The 23,680-nt window shown below is 36.8% G+C and overlaps 1 non-coding gene across 1 annotated transcript; it reads left to right on the forward strand.

The window, feature by feature from the left end:
• Positions 1-2,534: 2,534 nt before the first annotated feature.
• On the forward strand, positions 2,535-2,642 carry LOC127740878 (small nucleolar RNA R71). The gene has a single exon (XR_008001734.1). It is a non-coding gene; the product is annotated as a small nucleolar RNA R71 (small nucleolar RNA).
• The last annotated feature ends 21,038 nt before the right edge of the window (positions 2,643-23,680 follow it).

Genomic DNA, 23,680 nt, shown 5'->3' on the forward strand with positions numbered 1-23,680 from the left:
AATGACATCTTGGACAGTTCAGACAGACCATCATAGAAAATACCTATGATGCTCCATTCAGAAAGCATATCAGAGGGACGCTTTCTGATCAATTATTTGTATCTTTCCCAAGCTTCATAGAGGGATTCTCCTTCCTTCTGTCTGAAGGTTTGGACTTCCACTCTAAGCTTACTCAATTTTTGAGGTGGAAAGAACTTTGCCAAGAAGGCATTGACTAGCTTTTCTCAAGAGTCCAGGCTTTCTTTAGGTTGAGAATCCAACCATGTTCTAGCTCTGTCTCTTACAGCAAAACGGAATAGCATCAGTCTGTAGACCTCAGGGTCAACCCCATTAGTCCATGGAATCTATGGAAGAATTCAGCTAAAAACTGATGAGGATCTTCCAATGGAAGTCCATGGAACTTGCAATTCTGTTGCATTAGAGAAACTAATTGAGGCTTAAGCTCAAAGTTGTTTGCTCCAATGGCAGGGATAGAGATGCTTCTCCCATAGAAGTCGAGAGTAGGTGCAGTAAAGTCAACCAGCACCTTCCTTGCATTGTTGGCATTGTTGTTGTTTTCGGCTGCCATGGATTTTTCTTCTTTGAAGATTTCTGTTAGGTCCTCTACAGAGAGTTGTGCCTTAGCTTCTCTTAGCTTTTGCTTCAAGGTCCTTTCAGGTTCAGGGTCAGCCTCAACAAGAATGCTGTTGTCTTTGCTCCTGCTCATATGAAAGAGAAGAAAACAAGGAAATATGGAATCCTCTATGTCACAGTATAGAGATTCCTTGAGGTGTTAGAGGAAAAGAAAAATAGAAGGCAGATGTAGAAAATTCGAACTTATCAAGGAAGATGGAGTTCGAATTGTGCATTAAGGAATAGTGTTAGTCCATAAATAGAAGGATATGAGAAGAGGGAAAGAAGTTTTCAAAAATTAAGTAAAAGATTTTAAAAACATTTTAAAAAATACTAATTGATTTTCGAAAACTAAGAGTAGAAAAGAAATCAAGTGATTTTTGAAAAAGATTTTGAAATTAGAAATTAAAAAGATATTATTGAAAACTATTTTGAAAAAGATGTGATTAAGAAGATATGATTGAAAATCTATGGTTTTAAAAAGATGTGATTGAGAAGATATGATTTGAAAAACAATTTAAAAAGATTTGATTTTGAAAATCAATGACTTGGCTAACAAGAAAAGATATGATTCAAACATTAAACCTTTCTCAACAGAAAAGGCGACATACTTGAAATGTTGAATCAAATCATTAATTGATAGCAAGTATTTTTGAAAATGGAAAGAAATTGATTTTGAAAAAGATTTGATTGAAAAGATATGATTTGAAAAAGATTTGATTTTGAAAAATTTTGAAAACCTAAAAAAATTTTGAATTAAAAACAGAATCTTCCCTCTTGTGCCATCCTGGCATTAAACGCCCAGAATGGTGCACATTTTGAGGTAAAGTTTTCTGAACCCATGTATTTAGTTCACTAATGAGCAAGGGAGGTTCATCTTCCCAAGTCTCATTACCAAACAACTTGGCATTCAGCTTCATGATGGCTCCTAGATATTGAGCAACTTTCTCTTCAGTTACATCTTCATCCTCTTCAGAGGAAGAATAGTTCTCAGAGCTCATGAATGGCAGAAGGAAGTTTAATGGAATCTCTATGGTCTCTATATGAGTCTCAGATTCCTTTAGGTCCTCAATAGGGAACTCCTTTCTGTCTGGAGGACGTCCCACGAGGTCTTCCTCATTGGGATTCACGTCCTCCCCTTCCTCTTTGGATTCGGCCATTTTGATAATATCAATGGCCTTGCACTCTCTTTTTGGATTCTCTTCTGTATTGCTTGGGAGAGCATTAGGAGGAGTTTTAGTGATTTTCTTACTCAGCTGACCCACTTGTGTCTCCAAGTTTCTAATGGAGGACCTTGTTTCATTCATGAAACTTAAAGTGTCCTTAGATAGATTAGAGACTATGTTTGCTAAGCTAGAGGGACTCTGCTCAGAATTCTCTGTCTATTGCTGAGAAGATGATGGAAAAGGCTTGCTATTGCTAAACTTGTTTCTTCAACCATTATTAAAGCCTTGTTGAGGCTTTTGTTGATCCTTCCATGAGAAATTTGGATGATTTCTCCATGAGGGATTATAGGTGTTTCCATAGGCTTTACCCATGTAATTCACCTCTTCCATTGAAGGATTCTCAAGATCACAAGCTTCTTCTTCAGATGAAGCTTCCTTAGTACTGCCCGGTGCATTTTGCATTCCAGACAGACTTTGAGAAATCATGTTGACTTGCTGTGTCAATATTTTGTTCTGAGCCAATATGGCATTCAGAGCATCAATTTCAAGAACTCCCTTCCTCTGAGGCGTCCCATTACTCACAGGATTTCTCTCAGAGGTGTACATGAATTGGTTATTTACAACCATGTCAATGAGTGCTTGAGCTTCTGCAGGCATTTTCTTTAGGTGAATGGATCCACCTACAGAATGGTCCAGTGACATCTTAGAGAACTCAGATAGACCATCATAGAATATATCCAAAATGGTCCACTCTGAAAGCATGTCAGAAGGACTTTTTTTGGTCAACTGCTTGTATCTTTCCCAAGCTTCATAGAGAGATTCACCATCTTTTTGCTTGAAGGTCTGAATATCTACTCTAAGCTTGCTCAGCTTTTGAGGAGGAAAGAACATGGCCAAGAAGGCCGTGACTAGCTTATCCCAAGAGTCCAGGCTATCTTTAGGTTGTGAGTCTAACCATGTTCTAGCTCTGTCTCTTACAGCAAAAGGGAAATGCATGAGCCTGTAGACTTCAGGATCTACGCCATTAGTCTTAACAGTATCACAGCTCTACAAGAACTCAGTTAAAAACTGATAGGAATCTTCTGATAGAAGTCCATGAAACTTGCAGTTCTGTTACATTAGAGTAACTAGTCGAGGGTTCAGCTCAAAATTGTTTGCTCCAATGGCAGGGATTGAGATGCTTCTTCCATAAAAGTTAGATGTAGGTGTAGTATAATCACCAAGCATCCTCCTTGCATTGTTGTTGGGCTCGGCCATGTCTTTTTCTTTTTCAAGTTTCTCTGTAAGGTTTTCTCTGAATTGTTATGCTTTAGCTTCTCTTAGCTTCTTCTTCAGAGTCCTTTCAGGTTCAGGATCTGCTTCAACAAGAATGTCCTTGTCCTTGCTCCTACTCATATGAAAAAGAAGAGAATAGAAAAGGAAGAGGAATCCTCTATGTCATAGTATAGAGATTTCTTTATGTGAGTAGAAGAAGAAAAGAATAGAAGAAGGATGAGAAAAATTCGAACAAAGAGAAGAAGAGAGGGTTTGAATTTTTAAGATGAAGAGAAGAGTGTTAGTAATTAAATAAATAAATAAAAGAAGATGAGAGGGAGAGAAATTCGAAAATGGTTTTTGAAAAATGGTTAGTGATTTTCGAAAATTAAGAGAAGAAATAAAATTAAAATTAAAATTTGAAACAATTAGCTAATTAAAAAGAATTTTGAAAAAGGGTGAGGAATTTTCGAAAATTAGAGAGAAAAGTAGTTAGGTGGTTTTGAAAAAGATAAGAAACAAACAAGAAGTCAATTAGTTAGTTGAAAAAAATTTGAAAATCAATTTTGAAAAGATAAGAAGTTAGAAAAGATTTTTGAAATTGATTTTGAAAAAGATATGATTTGAAAAAGATATGTTTGAAAAGATATGATTGAGATTTGTTTTGAAAAAGATTTGAAAAGGAAATTAAAAAGATTTGATTTTTAAAATTAAAATGGATTACTTGACTAACAAGAAACTAAAAGATATGATTCTAAAATTTAAAGATTGAACCTTTCTTAACAAAAAAGTAACAAACTTCAAATTTTTGAATCAATCACATTAATTGTTAGTAAAGTTTTTGAAAATTATGAAATAAGGATTAGAAAAAGATTTTGAAAATCAATTTTAAAAATTTTTCGAAAATAACAAAAAAATGAAAAAGATTTGATTTTTGAAAATGTTTTGAAAAGATAAGATTTTTAAAAGAAATCTTGACTTGACTAACAAGAAACTACTTATTTTAAAATTTTTTGACTAAGTCAACCCAAAGGTTTCGAGATTTATGAGTAAAACAAGGAAAAGATATTTTTTGATTTTTTTGAATTTTTAGTGATGAGAGAGAAAAACACAAAAATGACTCACAACATGAAAGTTATGAATCAAAACAACTAATGCATACAAGAACACTATGAATGTCAAGATGAACACCAAGAACACTTTGAAGATAAAGATGAACATCAAGACTTATTTTTGAAAATTTTTCAAGAGAGAAAAAATATGCAAGACACCAAACTTAAAAATTTTTCATGTTTAGGCACTACGAATGCAAAAATGCATATGAAAAACAAGAAAAGACATAAAACAAGAAAATATAAAGATCAAACAAGAAGACTTACCAAGAATAACCTGAAGATCATGAAGAACACCATGCATGAGTTTTTCGAAAATATTTTTGAGAAAAAATAAAAAATATGCAATTGACACCAAACTTAAAAATTGACACTAGACTCAAACAAGAAACACAAAATATTTTTGATTTTATGATTTTATTAAATTTTTTTGGATTTTTCGAAAATTATATTTTAAAAAAAAAAAGAAGAAAATTTTGAAAGATTTTTGAAAACTTTTTGAAAAGAAAATTACCTAATCTGAGCAACAAGATGAACCGTCAGTTATCCAAACTTAAACAATCCCCGGCAACGGCGCCATAAACTTGGTGCATGAAATTGTGATCATCAACAATGGCGCCAAAGACTTGGAGCTCTCAAACGTGAATCATACTTTGTCACAACTTCGCACAACTAACCAGCAAGTGCACTGGGTCGTCCAAGTAATACCTTACGTGAGTAAGGGTCGATCCCACGGAGATTGTCGGTATAAAGTAAGCTATGGTCATCTTGTAAATCTCAGTCAGGCAGATTCTAATGGTTATAATGGTTTTCAAATATAAAGATAAATAAAACATAAAATAGAGATAGAGATACTTATGTAATTCATTGGTGGGAATTTCAGATAAGTGCATGAAGATACTGTGTTCCTTTTGAGTCTCTGCTTTCCTACTGCTTTCATCCAATCATTCTTACTCCTTTCCATGGCAAGCTGTATACAGGGTGTCACCGTTGTCAATGGCTGCTTCCCATCCTCTCAGTGAAAATGGTCCAAATGCGCTGTCACAGCACGGCTAATCATCTGTCAGTTCTCGATCATGTTGGAATAGAATCCAGTTATTCTTTTGTGTCTGTGACTACGCCGAACACTCGCGAGTTTGAAGCTCGTCACAGTTATCCCATCTTAGATCCTACTCGGAATACCACAGATAAGTTTAGACTTTCCAAATCTTAGGAATGGCCGCCAATAATTCTAGCTTATACCACGAAGACTCTGATCTTTCGGAATGGAGGCTAAGAGATATGCGCTCGATCTAAGGTAGAACGGAAGTGGTTGTCAGGCATGCGTTCATAGGTGAGAATGATGATGAGTGTCATGGATCATCACATTCATCATGTTGAAGTGTAGCGAATATCTTAGAATAAGAATAAGCATGAATTGAATAAAAGAACAATAGTACTTTGCATTAATACTCGAGGAACAGCAGAGCTCCACACCTTAATCTATGGTGTGTAGAAACTCCACCGTTGAAAATACATAAGTGATAAAGGTCCAGGCATGGCTGTGAGGCCAGCCCCCAATGTCTACGATCGCATAAAACTGATCAAAGATGAAGATACAATAGTAAAAAGTCCAATTTATACTAGACTAGCTACTAGGGTTTACAGAAATAAGTCTAAGTGCAGAAATCCACTTCTGGGGCCCACTTTGGTGTGTGCTTGGGCTGAACTTGAGCTTTACACGTGAAGAGGCTTCTCTTGGGGGTTAAACGCCAAGTTGTAACGTGTTTTTGGTGTTTAACTCTGGTTTGTGACGTGTTTCTGGCGTTTTACTCCAGAATGCAGCATGGAACTGACATTGAACGCCATTTTGCATCATCTTAACTTGAATAAAGTATAAACTATTATATATTGGTGAAAAGCCCTGGATGTCTACTTTCTAACACAATTGAGAGCGTGCCATTTGGAGTTCTATTGCTCCAGAAAATCCATTTCGAGTGCAAAGAGGTCAGAATCCAACAACATCAGTAGTCCTTTTTCAGCCTGAATCAGATTTTTGCTCAGGTACCTCAATTTCAGCCAAAAAATACCTGAAATCATTGAAAAACACACAAACTCATAGTAAAGTCCAGAAATGTGAATTTTGCATAAAAACTAATAAAAAATCCCTAAAAGTAGCTAAATCCTACTAAAAATACCTAAAAACAATGCCAAAAAGTGTATAAATTATCTGCTCATCAGTTACCTAGGGTTATTTGTGCATTCAGTCTTGATCATTCTTTAATTTCAACCTATGCAACTTAATTGAGGAATATATGCTTTTTCTGTTGATTATATGGTTACCTTTTTAACTGGCCAATGTGTTATGTTCCAAACCGTGCATACTTAGAATACACACATTGCCTTTTATCATACCACACTACTATGATTTTTTCCCTCAATTTATGTTTTCTACCGCAACCCGGAACCCGGTGCCCACCAGCTGAAGGTGGAGCCTCACATCTCTTCACCCTCGGATTGAGTGTATGCACGGAGAACCGTGCACGTTTAAGTGTGGGGAGGATCCACAATTTTTGGGGCGTAACTTTCTCTTTCTCAACACTTTGCATTATTTTCTAGTTTTTAATAGTTATATTTTGTGAATATTTGTTAGTATTTTATCGCATTACATTTTGCTTGGTTTGCTTGTGTATATATCTTAGCTTGTTATAGTTTATTTTTGGTAAATGTTTGCATTTGCATGGTAGAGTAAATAATTTTGGTAAAAACAACAAGAAATTTTTATGAAATCCCTTTTAGGGCATTCTATTGATTGGATTTGAAAACTTGTTTTTGAACTTGGTTGAAGTATCTTTTTATGGAACATAGAAAAGAGCTTGAACAAATACCAAGTGAGATTTGAGCTTTGATTGCGTGGTTGCATATTTTCAATCACAATTTTTGTTCTTGTGTGTTATAAACTCCTTTTATGATTGTGATCTTAGATTTACTTTAGTCAATATGTCCTATGTTTGATGTTTTGAATTGCGTTTAGTATGATTGAGGCCATTTTTTGACATTAAACTAACTAACCCATATGGCCAACCCTTATATCCACCATGGTAAACCACTTTGAGCCTTTAATTCCCCTTTGTTCTAATTTCAAGCATATCATTTACCCTAAGCGAAAGACCATTAATGTCCATGAATTGTATCTTTGATTAGCTTGAGTTGAGTGTGTGTGTTAAGCAAGTGTGGGGGAAATTTGTGGGAAACATTGGTAAAAAATTACTTTGGGTATTCATTGAGAATATTTGGAAAAATGGATAATCACTCATGCATCTATTATTTAAAACATATGCATCTTTTTTTGTTGATAAAAGAAAAATTTTGTGTACATACTTATTTTATAAGAAAAAAAAGGAAAAAAGAAAAGAAAAGATAAGAAAGGAAATGATAATAATAATGTAAATAAGAGATGTATATGAAGTTGAATTGGAAAGAAGCATGCATGAGTGAATGTGAAAAAGGGATAAATGGTTAGTTAGGTTGCTTTGTTATGTATATTGGATGATATAAGATTAGGTGGGATACTTGAGCTAATCAAAGATCTAATCCACTAGTCCACTTAACTATATTAATCCTACCCTTACCCTAGCCCCATTACAACCCTCAAAATTCCTCATGATATTTGCATTCATGCATCAAATATTAGTTGATTATTAGATGACTTGCAAATCTTTGAGAAACATGATTAAAAGAGGATTGAGTGATTAAGCCCTAAACACTAAGCGACTAGAGTGTAAATACATCCAGTGAGGGGTCCAATCGCACAATTCTATGTTTTCATCCCTTATTTTGTATCTTCTTGCTAGTTGTTGAACTTAATTTTGAAAATTTCAAATCAATTATTTGGACATTGATCATATTGCTATATTTGCTTTGTCTTGTTAGCATTTAGCATAGTTTCTTGCATGTAGTTAGTTGCATTGATAAATTGCTGATCATTCTCCGTTGATTGTGATTAGTATGAGGACATGCTATTGTTTAAGTGTGGGGGAATTGATGAATCCATATTTGATGATATATTTTGGTTTGATTTGAGTGGATTTCATCATATAAGCCCACGTTTATTCATCCAAATAGCATACTTTTGTGTTTTCTCCCTAAATTGTGCCTAATTGTAAAAACATGCTATTTTTGTGCTTAATTTAATCAATTTTATTCCACTTTCATCCCATTCGATGCCTTGAAGGTTTTGATGAGTGATTTCAGGTGTAATAGGTTGGAGTGGCTTGATAAGAGTGGAAGAGCATGAAATTGGGAGAAAATAAGAAGAAATCAAAGGAGAAGCACACATTGGAGTGTGTGTACGTACAACCTTCTATGCGTACACACAAGAACCACACAGCCATGTGTGCGTACGCATAACATACTGTGCGTATGCACAAAAGGAAAATCAGCAAGTGTGCGTACGCACACACCTGTTCATATGCACAGGTCCCAGCGCGTGACTCATTTAATGCAAATCGCTGGGGGCGATTTTTGGGCCTCCAGAGCCTACTTTTGGACCTTCTGAAGCTGATTGAGTGCTATATCAAAGAATACCTCCTTCTATGTGAAAGGAGGGAGAGCAATTAGGGTTAGGTTTTAGTCATGTAGTTCTTTTTCTAGAGAGAGAAGCTCCCCCTTCTCTCTAGAATTAGGGTTTCTTAGTTTAATTTCTTGCAATTTCTACTTTTAATTCTTGTTCTCATCTACTTTTCCTTGTCATTTATTGTTATTGCATCTTTGTTCTTCTTCATTTCTCTTGTTATTTCCTTTATTTTGTCACGTTTATATTTATGGATACTTTTGTTGAATTTAATTTTAATTAATGCAAATTTATGTTTTATGTTCATTTATTGCTTTCTTTAGTTGTTGTTATCATTTTCTTGCTTTTAGTAGTTAGATTTTATTTTCAATGCAATTTAATGTTATTTTATTTTCATGCACGCCAAGTGTTTGATAAAATGCTTGGCTTAGTTTTCACTTAGTTTTTCTTCACTCTTGGCTTGAAATTAATGACTTTGGTGATCCTTGAGTCATTGATGTCCATTCTTGTTTGATACATTAGAATAGTTAGTTGATTTGGTCTCCATTGACTCTATGTGACCCTTAGTGTTGATATAGGACTTATGGATTGAAATTAACTATGCCTATTTGACTTATATTCAATGTAAGGTTGACTAAGTAGGATTAACTCTTCATAATCATAATGCGTTAGTGGTCAATGGCTAGGATAGGTAACCTTAGCTTTCAATTACTTGCCAAGAGATTTCTTGCATTTGAAGTTTCCTTTCCTTGCATTTAATTGCTTTGACTTTTATTACTTTGATGTTTTAATTTCTTGCATGTTTAGTTTTCACACTCTTTGTTGAGAAATTAGGTGTTTGGGTGGAATTGAGTTGTGGATGTCCATTCCGCATTGTGTGAGGATTGTTAATTGGTTTGGTTTCCCTTTACTCTAAGTGACCCACTAGTGTCGACTTAGGACTTAGGGATTGGAACCAATTATGCCCTTTTGACTAATTCTCAACTAGGATTGACTAATTGGGATTAATTCCACACACTTGCCATGTTTGTGGTCCACAACTAGGATAGGAATCCTTAATTCCCCAATTCTCACCAAGAGCTCCTTTTAGCATTTAATTTCCATTTTTATTGCTTTTAATTGCTTTCCTCTAATTCCTTGCATGCTTGTTTGATTTCTTGATATTTACATTTCTTGCTTCTCTTGCTTTCCCAATTCCCCATGCTCCCTCATAGCAATTAATTGTACATTTCATTGCAACTCCTAGGGAAGATGACCCGAGGTTTAATTACTCTCGGTTACTTTAATTTTAATTCACATTTGATTGTGAGGATTCATTGTTGGTTTGGACTATGCTACTAACGAATTGATGCTTGTTTTTGATTGATTCCAAACTAAACAATAAATTCTCATCTATCAAATTTTGCGCCGTTGCCGGGGAGTTGCAATGGTGTTGTTTTTGGCTATTGTGCATATGTGAATATTGTAAATAGCTTGCTTTTTGGTTGATTGTACATATGTTGCTTGCTTGTTTTTGGCCTTTGTAAATATGTTAGTATGTGAATATCTTGCTTTTTATTTGCTATTGTAAATATGCCTTTCATGTTTGCTTTTTGTTTTTCTTATTGGGAGCTAATAGCTTGTTGGACACTCCATCCATGATTGGTGCAATCAATTAGGAATTGTGGAGATTCTAGCATTGTTGGAAGCTCCATGATGAATACAAGCACAAGATTAAAGCTCTCCATAAGTCTAACTTAAAGACAATAAATGAAAGTACTAGGTGGGAGATACCCCACCATGGTAACACCTTCCTTACTCTCTCTATTTGTACATAGTTTCAATTTATTGCATTTTGTCTCTTGTAGATAGCTTAGATTTAGTTTAAATTCAAGCTTAATTTGATTAGATTTTTGCTTTGATTATGTGTTTTTGATGAATAATATGTTTTGGGGTTGAAAATGCTATTTTGGATGTCAAGTTTGGTGCCTTAGAGCACTAAATTTTTTTGAGAAAAATAGAGCATGTGCGTGTGCACACACCTGTGCGTACGCACAAAACCCTAATTTTCGCGTCTTGTGCGCGCGCACACCAGCTTGCACCCCTTCTGGTGGGAGCATTCGCACGTCTTGTGCGTCCGCATCCCCCATCTTTATGCGTTGTGTGTGCACGCACGGACCTGTGTGCATACACACACACGTCGAGATAGCTGGCAATTTTGATGCTTCAATTAAAAAAAACCTACCTATGGGTGCGCATAGCTCTGTGCGCACGCACAACCTTTGTAACCCCCTCTGCTCGCAGCACACGCACCACTTGTGCGTGGGAGTACCCCCTTCTTTTCCCCTATGTGCGTCCGTACACGCCTTTGTGCATGCGCACAGACCCTTATGCCCCTTCTGTTCGCAGCACGCGCAGAACCCCATTTTCTCTGATGTGCGTACGCACACATGCTTGTGCGTACGCACGACCCTATTTTCTCATCTCTACACTTCTTTTCTCCTCTTCTCTCTACTTCTTCTCTTCTTCTCTCTCTTCCACCCATCTTTTCTCTTGCTTTTGCCCTCTTCTCCACTTGCTCTACTTTGTTTTGTTTGCATTTCATTCATATTTTGGTAATTATATTAGTTTTTGTTTAGTAGTTTGTTAATTGAATAAGTTGCAAGTGTTTGCTTGTTGATTGTTGGGTTGCTTCTCACTTGAATTTTGGAATTAATTGTTGATGAATTTGTGCACTAAGCATTAAGTCCTTGTGTGATTGCCTAATTAAATTGTGAGTTTGATGCATATGTTGTCGTAACCATATGTGTTAGGCTTGATAAACCCCGATTTTGTGGTTTATCTTGTGCATAATTTGGGGGATTTTATCATCTTTTCTCACATTTATTCAATGAAATAGCATGGTTTTGCAATTCCCCCTTGATTTGTGCTTAAATGTGAAAACATGCTTTTTAGGCCCTAAATTTGGTGATTTTAATTCACTTTAATTCCATTCGATGCCTTGATATGTTTGTTGAGTGATTTTAGGTCCATAAGGCAAGTATTGGATGGAAGAAGTGAGGAGAAAAGCATGCAAAGTGGGAGAACTCATGAAGAAATGAAGGAACCGCAAAGCTGTCAAGCCTGACCTCTTCGCACTCAATCGACCATAACTTGAGCTACAGAGGTCCAAATGAGGCGGTTCTAGTTGCGTTGGAAAGCTAACATTTGGGGCTTTAAAATGATATAAAATTTTCTATAGTTTCCTGATGTATAGAGGCACGCGTGCGCCATGTACGCGTGCGCACCGATGGAGCAGTGTGGGTCCATTTTTGGCAACTCGTTGGGGGCAATTTCTAGCTCATTTTTGGGGTAGAATTCTAGAGAGAGAGGCTCTCTCTCCTCTCTAGATTTAGGATAGAAATTATGGTAAAGTTAGGTTAATCACTTTTAAATTTATCTTTCAATTCTTGTTTTGATTTTAGTTCTCATTATATTTTAGTGTTCTATTGTCTCAATCTTCTTAGTTTCTCTTGTTAATTTCTTGCTTTGCTCTCTTTTATGTTGATGAACCATTGTTGAATCTTAATTTTCTTTAATGCAATTTTATGTTTCTATGTCCTTTCTATGTTTATCTTCATTGTTATTGTTGATTTCTTACTTGTGATATTTATGGGTTTTGCTAATTCTAGCATTTGATGATGTTTACTTTTCTTGCACTCTAGGTGTTTGTTAAAATGCTTTCACTAGTTTTTGAGTAGTTTCCTCTACTCTTGGCCTAGGCTAAGGGAATTGAGTGACCTTGAGTCATTGGGTCTCAATGAATTGGTGATTTGAGAACCCTTGGTGATCAATTTGATAGCCATTGACACTAGCCTACTACTAGGTTAATTAGTAGTGAGGTTAGACCTTATGGGTTGATGTTGATCAAGCCATTTGACATACCTCAAGCCTATGATTCATGAAAGAGATCTTAAGTCATAAGAAGGATTGAAGGGAAACTGAAAAAGTTTACCTCACTGAAGAATGCAGTGTAGTCATTCTGAAAAGCTTACCTGAGGAGCTTAAAGATCCCGGAAGCTTTACGATACCATGCACATTAGAGGGTACTTGTACCAAGCAAGCTTTATGTGATCTTGGGGCAAGTATCAACCTGATACATGCATATACTATTAGAAAGCTTGGTTTAACTGAAGAAGTCAAACCAACCCGAATATGTCTCCCACTTGCTGATGGCTCCATTACATACCCATCAGGCGTGATTGAAGACATGATTGTCAAGGTTAGGCCATTTGCCTTTCCCACTGACTTTGTGGTGCTGGAAATGGAGGAGCACAAGAGTGCAACTCTCATTCTAGGAAGACCTTTCCTAGCAACTGGACGAACCCTCATTAACGTCCAAAAAAGGGAAGTAACCATGAGAGTCAATGAGGACGAGTTTAAGTTGAATGTTGTCAAAGCTATGCAGCATCCAGACACCCAAAATGACTGCATGAGCATTGATATTATTGACTCTCTGGTAAAAGAGGTCAATATGACTGAGAGTCTCGAATAAGAGCTAGAGGATATATTTAAAGATGCTCAACCTGATCTGAAGGAACCAGAAAGAATAATAGAACCTCTAAAAATCCCTCAGGAAGAGGAGAAACCTCCCAAACCCGAGCTCAAACCATTACCACCATCCCTGAAATATGTATTTCTGGGAGAAGGTGATACCTTTCCTGTAATCATAAGCTCTACCTTGGAGCCACAGGAAGAAGAAGCACTAACTCAAGTGCTAAGGACACACAAGACAGCTCTTGGGTGGTCCATCAGTGATCTTAAGGACATTAGCCCAGCCAAATGCATGCACAAGATCCTATTGGAGGGTGACGCTAAGCTAGTAGTTTAACCACAGAGGCAGCTGAATCCAGCCATGAAGGAGGTGGTGCAGACAGAGGTCACTAAATTACTAGAGCCTGTGATTATTTATCCTATTTCTGATAGTCCCTGGGTAAGCCCTGTCCAAGTTGTCCCTAAGAAGGGTGGCATGACAGTGGTTCATAATGAAAAAAATGAACTGGTTCCTACAAGAACAGTTACAGGGTGGCGTATGTGTATTGATTATAGAAAGCTCAGTACAGCTACCAGAAAGGATCATTTTCCTTTACCATTCATAGACCAGATGCTAGAAAAACTAGCAGGTCATGAATACTACTGCTTCCTGGATGGATATTCAGGTTATAATCAAATTGCAGTAGACGCCCAGGGTCAAAAGAAAACAGCATTCACATGTCCATCCAGAGTATTTGCATACAAAAAGATGCCATTTGGTCTGTGCAATGCACCTGCAACCTTTCAAAGGTGCATGCTCTCTATTTTCTCTGATATGGTGGAAAAATTTCTGGAAGTCTTCATGGATGACTTTTCAGTATTTGGAAACTCATTCAGCTCCTGTCTTGACCATCTAGCACTTGTTCTAAAGAGGTGCCAAAAGACTAACCTGGTTTTAAACTGGGAGAAATGTCACTTTATGGTGACTGAAGGAATTGTCCTTGGGCACAAAATTTCGAACAAGGAAATAGAGGTGGATCAAGCTAAGGTAGAGGTAATTGAAAAATTACCACCACCTGCCAATGATAAGGCAATCAGAAGCTTTCTAGGGCATGTAGGATTTTATAGGAGGTTTATAAAAGACTTTTCAAAAATCACCAAATCTCTGAGTAATCTGCTAGCTGCTGACATGCCATTTATCTTTGATAAGGAGTGTCTGCAGGCGTTTGAGACTCTGAAAGCTAAGCTGGTCACAGCACCAATCATCCCTGCACCAGACTGGACATTACCAGTTGAACTAATGTGTGATGCCAGTGACCATGCCATTGGTGCAGTGTTGGGACAAAGAAATGACAAGCTTTTGCACGTCATTTACTATGCCAATCATGTTTTAAATGATGCACAGAAGAACTACACAACCACAGAAAAAGAGTTACTTGCAGTGGTTTACGCCATTGACAAGTTTAGATCTTATTTAGTAGGATCAAAAGTGATTGTGTACACTGACCATGCTGCTCTTAAATATCTACTCACAAAGCAGAATTAAAAACTTAGACTCATCAGATGGGTGTTGCTTCTGCAAAAGTTTGATATAGAAATAAGAGACAGAAAAGGGACAGAGAACCAAGTAGCAGATCACTTGTCCCGAATAAAACCAATAGAAGGGGTGTCCCTCCCTCTTACTGAGATCTCTGAAAACTTTCCGGATGAGCAACTCTTTGCCATCCAGGAAGTGCCATGGTTTGCAGACATTGTAGTTTGCAATATCTGCAAACCATGGTACTTCCTGGATGGCAAAGAGTTGCTCATCCGGAAAGTTTTCAGAGATCTCCGTAAGAGGGAGGGACGCCCCTTCTATTGGTTCTATTCGGGACAGGTGATCTGCTACTTGGTTCTCTGTCCTTTTTCTGTCTCTTATTTCTATATCAAACTCTTGCAGAAGCAAAACCCATCTGATGAGTCTGGGTTTTGAATCCTGCTTTGTGAGTAGATATTTAAGAGCAGCATGGTCAGTGTACACAATCACTTTTGATCCTACTAAATAAGATATGAACTTATCAATGGCATAAACCACTGCAAGTAACTCTTTTTCTGTGGTTGTGTTGTTCTTCTATGCGTCATTTAGAACACGACTGGCATAATAAATGATGTGCAGAAGCTTGTCATGCCTTTGTCCCAACACTGCACCAATGGCATGGTCACTGGCATCACATATTAATTCAAATGGTAATGTCCAGTCTGGTGCAGAGATGGCTAGTGCTGTGACCAGCTTAGCTTTCAGAGTCTCAAATGCCTGCAGACACTCCTTATCAAAGATAAATGGTGTGTCAGCAGCTAGCAGATTACTCAGAGGTTTGACGATTTTTGAAAAATCTTTTATAAACCTCCTATAGAATCTTGCATGCCCTAGAAAGCTTCTGATTGCATTAACATTGGCAGGTGGTGGTAATTTTTCAATTACCTTTACCTTGGCTTGATCCACCTCTATTTCTTTGTTCGAAATTTTCTGCCCAAGGACAATTCCTTCAGTCACCATAAAGTGACATTTCTCCCAGTTTAAAACCAGGTTAGTCTCTTGGCACCTCTATAGAACAAGTGCTAGATGGTCAAGACAGGAGCTGAATGAGTCTCCAAATACTGAAAAGTCATCCATGAAGACTTCCAGAAATTTTTCCACCATATCAGAGAAAATAGAGAGCATGCTAGGGGTGGCAAACGGGCCTAAACCCGCCAGGCCGGCCCGCGTAACCCGCCAAAAAAGGCGGGCTGGGCTGGAAAATCGGGACCGCCAAATAGCAAAAGCCCGCCTAACCCGCACCGCTTAAACCGCGGGTTTTGGCGGGTTTTGGCGGGGCGGGGCGGGCTTTCTCGCCGGGCTAAGGTTCTTTTAGTGAGGGGGTATTTTTGTAATTTTTTTCCTAAAACCTAACTTCCCCCAACCTAACTTACAAGAGTATGAAGATAAAAATTGAGTGTTTTGAATTATGTTTATGTTATTTTGGAGACAATATTTATAATTATGTTTTGGATTATGTTTATTTTTCTTTGGAGAGAATATTTATACTTATATTTTGAATGAAAATTTGGTTTATAATTATATTTATTAGATATTTATAATTACAAAGACTTTAATGTTTGTGAATATAAAAAATATAATTTTTTATGCCATTAGAAATTATAAATTTATTAATATGGTTGTGAAATTATATATATTACTTAGTAGTTAATAGTAAAAAAAAAAAAGAGAGGAGAGAAAATAGAGAGCATGCACCTTTGAAAGGTTGCAGGTGCATTGCACAGACCAAATGGCATCCTTCTGTATGCAAATACTCCGGATGAACATGTGAATGCTATTTTCTCTTGATCCTGGGGATCTACTGCAATTTGATTATTACCTGAATATCCATCCAAGAAGCAGTAGTATTCATGACCTGCTAGTCTTTCTAACATCTGGTCTATGAATGGTAAAGGAAAATGATCCTTCCTGGTAGCTGTTTTGAGCCTTCTATTATCAATACACATACGCCACCCTGTAACTGTTCTTGTAGAAACCAGTTCATTTTTTTCATTATGAACCACTGTCATGCCACCCTTCTTAGGGACGACTTGGACAGGGCTTACCCAGGGGCTATTAGAAATAGGATAAATAATCCCAGCCTCTAGTAATTTAGTGACCTCCTTCTGCACCACCTCATTCAGGGATGGATTCAGCCGCCTCTGTGGTTGAACCACTGGCTTAGCGTCACCTTCCAATAGGATCTTGTGCATGCATCTGGTGATAGCAAGACTTGCATTGGTTAGGAATTTCTTCTTAAAGAAAGGAATTACTTCGTTGTAAGCATAGCTCTAAACCAACAAACAATTCTCGCATCAAATTAAATTTGGTTTTGTCACAAGTAACAAACCCCAAATAAGAATTAACCAGAGTATTTGGACTCCTGGTCGTCTCACAAGGAATTGCAATGAAATGCTCAATTATTGGCTATGAAGTATGTTTTGGGGTTTTTGAGATTTTGGACAAGAAATGTAAATGCAAAGAAAATAAACTAGCAACTAATAAAACTCTTGGCAAGATATGAAAATTAGAAGTCCTATCCTAGTTATCCTCCTTAATTATGACCACAAATTGTTTATTGCTACCACTTCGTTAACCTCTAACCAAGGAGGAAAGTCAAGTGGATGAATTAACTTGATTCCACAAATCCTAGCCAACTCCCAAGGGAAGGACTAGTGCTAGTGGTATCCAAATCAATTAGCAACTTCCAATTGTCAATTAATCAAAGGAATTAGATAACTCAAGCGTCACTAATTACTCTACTTAGGCCAAGGGTAAAGAGAACTAACAAAAGAAATAGAAAAGTACTCTTGGCTAGGCATAGGTAATTGAGATTACCATCCTTGTCTACAAACCATACATTGATAATTATGAGAGGCCAACCTATTAAGTCTACTTCCCAAAAGCTTTAAGTACGTGGGTTGGCGTCAATGAGTATCAAATTGATCACAAAGGGTTCTCAAATCACCAAATCATTGAGACCCAATGACTCAAGATCACTCAATTCCCTTAGCCTAGGCCAAGAGTAGAAGAAACTACTCAAAAACTAGTGAAAGCATTTTAACAAACACCTAGAGTGCAAGAAAAATAAACATCACAAAAGGTAAAAATTAGTGAAACCCATGACTAACATAAACAAGAAATCAACAATAGAAATCAAGATGAACATAAAAAAGACATAGAAACATAAAATTGCATTAAAGAAAATTAAGATTAAAATCAACATAAAAGAGAGTAAAATGAGAAACTAACAAATAAAACTAGAAGATCCAAGATGTAATAACAATAAATTAAGAGGAAAAGCTAAATCAAAATAAGAATCAAAGGTTGGATTTAAGAAAATTAAACCTAAACTACCCTAAAATCTAGAGAGAGGAGAGAGCCTCTCTCTCTAGAATTCTAGCCTAAAACATGATGAAAAATAAATTATGACTACTTGGTTCATTCCCCCCTCAATTCTTGGGTTCAATAGCATCAGAAATGAGTTGGATTGGGCCCAAAATGAGCTAGAAATCGCTGGCTACGAGTTGCTCTTTAGTGGGTCACGTGCTCAATCGGCGTGTCCGTGCACATTGCACGTGCGCACCCCTATACGCAAAGAAATATGTGGAAAAATTTATATCATTTCGAAGCCCCGGATGTTAGCTTTCCAACGCAACTAGAACCACCTCATTTGGATCTCTGTAGCTTAAGTTATGGTCGATTGAGTGCGAAGAGGTCAGGCTTGACAGCTTTACGGTTCCTTCATTTCTTCATGAGTTCTCCCACCTTGCATGCTTTTCTCCTCACTTCTTCCATCCAATACTTGCCTTATGAACCTGAAATCACTCAACAAACATATAAAGGCATCGAATGGAATTAAAGTGAGTTAAATTTAGCTATTTTAGAGCCTAAATAGCATGTTTTCACATTTAAGCACAAATCAAGAGAGAATTATAAAACCATGCTATTTCATTGAATAAATGTGAGAAAAGGTGATAAAATCCCCCAAAATAAGCACAAGATAAACCACAAAATTGGGGTTTATCATCTGGCTGGGATAATGCCCTTAAGATCACTGATGGACCACCCAAGAGCTGTCTTGTGTGTCCTTAGCACTTGAATTAGTGCTTTCTCTTCCTGTGGCTCTAAGGTAGAACTTCTGATTACAGGAAAGGTATCACTTTCTCCCAGAAATGCATATTTCAGGGATGGTGGTAATGGTTTGAGCTCGGGTTTAGGAGGTTTCTCCCCTTCCTGAGGGATTTTCAGAGGTTCTATTATTCTCTTTGGTTCCTCCAGATCAGGCTGGTCATCTTTAAAGATATCCTCTAGCTCTGATTCGAGACTCTCAGTCATATTGACCTCTTTTACCAAGGAGTCAATAATATCAATGCTCATGCAGTCATTTGGGGTGTCTGGATGCTGCATAGCTTTGACAACATTCAACTTAAACTCGTCCTCATTGACTCTCAGGGTTACTTCCCCTTTTTGGACGTCAACGACGGTTCGTCCAGTTGTTAGGAAAGGTCTTCCTAGAATGAGAGTTGCACTCTTGTGCTCCTCCATTTCCAGCACCACAAAGTCAGGGGGAAAGGCAAATGGCCCAACCTTGACAATCATGTCTTCAATCACGCCTGATGGGTATTTAATGGAGCCATCAGCAAGTTGAAGACATATCCGGGTTGGTTTGACTTCTTCAGTCAAACCAAGCTTTCTGATTGTGAATGCAGGTATTAGGTTAATACTTGCCCCAAGATCACATAAAGCTTGCTTGGTATAAGTACCTTCTAATGTGCGTGGTATCATAAAGTTTCTGGGATCTTTAAGCTTTTCAAAATGACTGCACTGCATTCTTCAGTGAGGTAAACTTTTTCAGTTTCTCTCCAATCCTTCTTATGACTTAACATCTCTTTCATGAACTTAGCATAAGAGGGTATTTGCTCAAGTGCCTCTGCAAACAGAATCTTTATTTCAAGAGTCCTAAGATAGTATACAAAGCGGGCAAGTTGCTTATCCTGTTCCGCTTGGCAGAGTTTCTGAGGATAAGGCATTTTGGCTTTGTATTCCTCAACCTTAGTTGATGCAGGTTTATTGCCTACAGATGTGGTTTGAGAAGCCTTTTTAGAGGGATTGCTATCAGCACTTGTATGTGTCTGATCCCTCACTGGCATTTGAATACCAGGGTTGGAAGCTGGAGTGGCGTTAGACGCCAACTCCTTACCTGTTCCTGGCATTTGAACGCCAGAACTGAGCTTCTTTTGGGCGTTCAACACCAACTCCCTGCCTGTTTCGGGCGTTTGAACACCAGAACTGAGCATGGGTTGGGTGTTTGACGCCAGCTCTCCACCTTTTTCTGGCATTTGAGCGCCAAAAATATTCCTCTCTAGGCTCTTACTGTCCTCAGAGAGATTTTGGGTAGCAGTTTGTTCATTTCTTGGCTTCCTGCTGCCTTGAAGTGAGGTATTTAATGTTTTCCCACTTCTTAATTGAACTGCTTGGCACTCTTCTGTTATTTATTTTGATAGCTGCTGTTCTGTTTGCTTCTGCTGCTCTTCCATATTCATATTAGCCATTCTTGTTTCTTGCAATATCTCCTTGAATTCGGCTAGCTGTTTTGTTAGAAAATCTAATTGCTGATTGAATTCAATAACTTGTTCTGCAGGACTGAGTTCATCAGTTACTGTTTTAGCCTCTTCTTTCATGGAAGATTCACTGCTTAGGTACAGATGCTAATTTCTGGCAACTGTATCAATAAACTCTTGAGCTTCTTCAATTATCTTTCTCATGTGTATAGATCCACCAGCTGAGTGGTCTAGAGAAATCTGAGCTTTCTCTGTAAGCCCATAATAGAATATGTCTAACTGCACCCACTCTGAAAATATTTCAGAAAGGCATTTTCTTAGCATCTCTCTATATCTCTCCCAAGCATCATAAATAGATTCATTATCTCCTTGTTTAAAGCCTTGGATGTTCAGCCTTAGCTGTGTCATCCGTTTTGGAGGGAAGAACTCAAAACTACTGACTCCGATGGAGGGTACACAGATACTACTCCCATATAAAGCAGTAGTGGGGTTAGCATATGACCCCAGAGTCCTACTGAACTATTCATTTCCACTTAGGTCCATGATGGAGAAAGGGAGATGACGTGGATTTATTTTATTATATAAAAAAATTTTCAAAATAATAAAATAAGATAAAATAAAAAGTAAGATAAAAATAAAAATGAAAAAAATTTGAAAATATTTTATCAAGATTTTCGAAAAAGTGAGGAGAGAGAGAGTGGTTAGGATATTTTTTTTTTGAAAATGATATGATTTTTTTAAAAAAAAATTAAAAGGATAAGATTTGAAAAATTTTGAAATTGAAATCTGAATTTTTATGAAAAGTTTCAAAAAAAATTGTTTAAAAATAGTTAGAAAAAAATATTTTTTTTATTTTTTAATTTTATTATGAAAGAGAAAAACACACAAAAGACACAAAACTTAAAATTTTTAAATCCAATGCTCCTTGTTTTCGAAAATTTTTGGAGAAAAAACACCAAGGCACACCAAACTTAAAAATTTTAAGATCAAAACACAAGGAAGACTCAAGAACACTTTGAAGACTCACAAAAACAACAAGAACAAAAGATAGAACACCAAACTTAAAATTTTCAGAAAACCACAATAAATTTTCAAAAATTAAAGAAAATTAACAAGAGAACACCAAACTTAAAGTTTAGCTCAAGATTTAATCAAAGAAAAATTATTTTTGAAAAAGATTTTAAAAAGAAGATACCCAATTACCAAGAACACAAACCAACGCTCTAGCCAATTGAGCTATAAATGTAACATGTTTTAAAGAGGTATTTTTAATAAATAAAAATATTTTTTTGAAAACTAATATTTTGAAAAAGCACAAGAAAAACAAGAAGAGACACAAAACAAAACAAACCAAAGATCAAACAAGAGAAATTGAGAAGAACAATTTGAAGATCAAGGAAAAACAAAGAACATGCAATTCAAAAATTGAAAGACAAAGAAAAGCATACAATTGACACCAAACTTAAAATATCAAACTAAACTCAAACAAAAGACTCCAAGAAAAATTAAAAACTAATAGAGAAAAATAATATTTTTGAAAGATTTTTAAAAGGAATAATAGAAGATGCAATCCTAGTGACTCTAAACAAAAAGACAAATTTTTCCTAATCTAAGTAACAAGATAAACCGTCAGTTGTTCAAACTCGAACAATCCCCGGCAATGGTGCCAAAAACTTGGTGCACAAAAATTACATTCACACTATGTAATTCCGCACAACTAACCAGCAAGTGCACTAGGTCGTCCAAGTAATACCTTACGTGAGTAAGGGTCGAATCCCACGGAGATTGTTGGCTTGAACCAAGCTATGGTTATCTTATTATTCTTAGTCAGGATACCAATAGGGTTCTTTAGTTTCAATTGTAAAAAGTGAAAGGACATAAAATAAGTAATTGTTACGCAATAATGGAGAATATGTTGGAGTTTTGGAGATGCTTTGTCTTCTGAATCCCTGCAACATACTGCTTTCTTACTTTCAAACATGCAAGGCTCCTTCCATGGAAAGCTGTATGTAGGGCGTCACCATTGTCAATGGCTACTTCCCATCCTCTCAGTGAAAATGGTCCAAATGCTCTGTCACAGCACGGCTAATCATCTGTCGATTCTCAATCATGTCAGAATAGGATCCATTGATTCTTTTGAGTCTGTCACTACGCCCAACACTCGTGAGTTTGAAGCTCGTCACGATCATCCAATTCCTGAATCCTACTCGGAATACCACGGACAAGGTTTAGACTTTCCGGATTCTCAAGGATGCTGCTAATGGATTCTAGCTTATACCACGAAGATTCTGATTAAGAAATCTAAGAGATGCTCATTCAATCTAATGTAGAACGGAGGTGGTTGTCAGGCACGCGTTCATAGGTTGAGAATGTTGATGAGTGTCACGGATCATCACCTTCTTCATATTGAAGTGTGAATAAACATCTTAGATAGACACAAGCGTGTTTGAATAGAAAACAGAAATAATTGCATTAATTCATCGAGACGCTGCTGAGCTCCTCACCCCCAACAATGGAGTTTAGAGACTCATGTCATCACAGAGTACAAAGTTCAGATCTAAAATATCATGAGATACAAAATAAATCTCTAAAAAGTTGTTTAAATACTAAGCTAGTAACCTAGGTTTACAGAAAATGAGTAAACTAAGATGGATAGTGCAGAAATCCACTTCTAGGGCCCACTTGGTATGTGCTGGGGCTAAGACTTAAGCTTCTCACGTGCCTGGGCTATTTTTGGAGTTAAACGTCAGGTTGTAACCTGTTTCTGGCGTTTAACTCCAACTTGCAACCTGTTTCTGGCGTTCAACGCCAGAATGCAACATAAAACTGGCGTTTAACGCCAGTTTACGTCATTTATCTTTGCGCAAAGTATGGACTATTATATATTGCTAGAAAGCCCTGGATGTCTACTTTCCAACCCAATTGAGAGCGTGCCAATTGGATTCCTGTAGCTCAAAAAAATCTTTTCCGAGTGCAGGGAGGTCAGAATCCAACAGCATCAACAGTCTTTTTTTAGCCTGAATCATATTTTTGTTCAGCTCCGTCAATTTCAGACAGAAAATACTTGAAATCACAGAAAAACACACAAACTCATAATAAAGTCCAGAAATATGAATTTTGCCTAAAAACTAATAAAAATATACTAAAAACTAACTAAAACATACTAAAAACTATATGAAATTACCCCCAAAAAGCGTATAAAATATCTGCTCATCAGTCATTCCATTGTAGAGATCCTTGTCGGGGGTTTTGAAATTTCTTGGAACCTTGGCCTGTATGATCTCTTCTACGAACAGGTCTTCTCCTCCTAGAAGGCTTTCTTCTGGATATGCTTGATTACTCCTTCTTTGGAGGTCAACTTCCAATCTTAGGAG

This window comes from Arachis duranensis, chromosome 7 (genome assembly GCF_000817695.3).
Source record: "Arachis duranensis cultivar V14167 chromosome 7, aradu.V14167.gnm2.J7QH, whole genome shotgun sequence".
In the NCBI taxonomy this organism is placed as follows: Eukaryota; Viridiplantae; Streptophyta; class Magnoliopsida; order Fabales; family Fabaceae; genus Arachis; species Arachis duranensis.